Below are 1,596 nucleotides of genomic sequence, written 5' to 3'. Positions count from 1 at the left end.
ATATGGATTACCTTGACTTCTCATTACATTAACCACAAAATCCACTTGTTCTACCGAGGATGTACCACCAATAGAAATCGGGCAATCGGATGGAGAATGTCCTTCCCCACACCTAGTGCAACTCATCATAGCCGCCATTTGAGGAGAAGTTAGAGTGTCTAACTTCTTGCTCAATGATTCAACATGGGCCACTAATGATGTAACTGCATCAATTTCATGACGTCGGGCTACCTTTTTTCTGTCCCTTGTGTTCCACTGATAATTATTCATATCCATTTCTTCAATGAGATGTCGGGCCTCGTCGGGGGTCTTGCTTCCTAAGGTACATCCTGTTGCAGCATTAAGTAACTGTCTAGTACTTGGGTTCAACCCATTATAGAAAGTATGAATGATCATCCACTAGGGGAACCCATCTTGAGAACATTTCCGCAGGAGCTCCTGGAACCTATCTCATGTCTCAAAAAGAGACTCCAATTCCATTTGCACAAAGGAGGATATTTCATTCCTAAGCTTTGTAGATTTTCTAGGAGGGAAATATCAGGCAAGAAAAGCTTCTACCATCTACTCCCATGAAGTAATCGATGCTTTAGGTAATGAATGTAGCAACTGCTTTGCTCTCCCCTTAAAAGAAAATGGGAAGGCCCTCAATCTGATAGCATCATCCATAAAATCATTAATCTTAAGCATGTCGCACACTTCCACAAAATTCTCGATGTGGTTGTTCAGATCCTCATCGACCAAACCATTAAATTGTGCTTACTGTTATATCATCTGGATGAATACTGGCTTTAGTTCAAAATTTTGGGCCATAATCGGTGGCCACACTATACTAGATTGTGTGCACAGAACTGCGGGTCTGGCATAATCTGATAGTTCTTTAATGCTCATTCTGTCCTGCCATGTTATCTGACCCATCACCTTCTACCTCAGCTTGATTTAACTATTCTTGTATAGGTTCTTTTCCCCTTCTACTAAGTGTTAGTTCAAGTTCAAGATCTCCTTCAATCAATGTCAAAGGGTTCCCTCGGGTCATAACCTGAAGCTGCAACCAAAGAAAGAAAAACAAATCAGAACAACGAAAAAATAAGAAAGTGTGAAATATAATAAATGGTGAATAGCTAAAAAAGCAAAGTGCAAAATGTTTCTAAAATGCCTATTTTCCGGCAACGGTGCCAAAGACTTGACACACCACCTTTTGCCTATGTATCGCAAGTGCACGGGTTTATCGAAGTAATAATACCCTTGTAAGTAGGTACTCATATCCACAGAGAATAGTGATCAAAAACAAAAAGATTGCTATTTCACTAAAGTGAAGATGGATTAATAATAGTATGAACAACATCAATATAAAAAGAAATAAAAAGAACAAGAAAGAGAGACGCTATAAAAAATTAGAGGAAAGGTAATCGATAGAAATTGGGGCACTCGGACATTGCTCCCCTTAGGACTATTGCTTCAAGTACAAAACCAACTAATATGTCTCCTAACCTATGCTTAATGAGTCATGCAAATCCTAAAATACACGGTCCCAAACCTAAGGTCACCCGTAACTAACCCTACACTATGCCCCGGCGGAGAAATCGCTCTGTCTCAACA

General features: G+C 39.7%; 1 non-coding gene across 1 annotated transcript; it reads left to right on the top strand.

Moving 5' to 3' along the window:
- The first annotated feature begins 406 nt into the window (after window positions 1-406).
- LOC120250947 lies at window positions 407-513 on the top strand. Its single transcript, XR_005533276.1, has one exon. It is a non-coding gene; the product is annotated as a small nucleolar RNA R71 (small nucleolar RNA).
- Window positions 514-1,596: the final 1,083 nt, after the last annotated feature.

This window comes from Dioscorea cayenensis, chromosome 19, assembly GCF_009730915.1.
Source record: "Dioscorea cayenensis subsp. rotundata cultivar TDr96_F1 chromosome 19, TDr96_F1_v2_PseudoChromosome.rev07_lg8_w22 25.fasta, whole genome shotgun sequence".
NCBI classification, from domain to species: Eukaryota; Viridiplantae; Streptophyta; class Magnoliopsida; order Dioscoreales; family Dioscoreaceae; genus Dioscorea; species Dioscorea cayenensis.
Note: the sequence above shows the minus strand (reverse complement) of the source record. Positions and strands in the feature narration are given on the sequence as shown.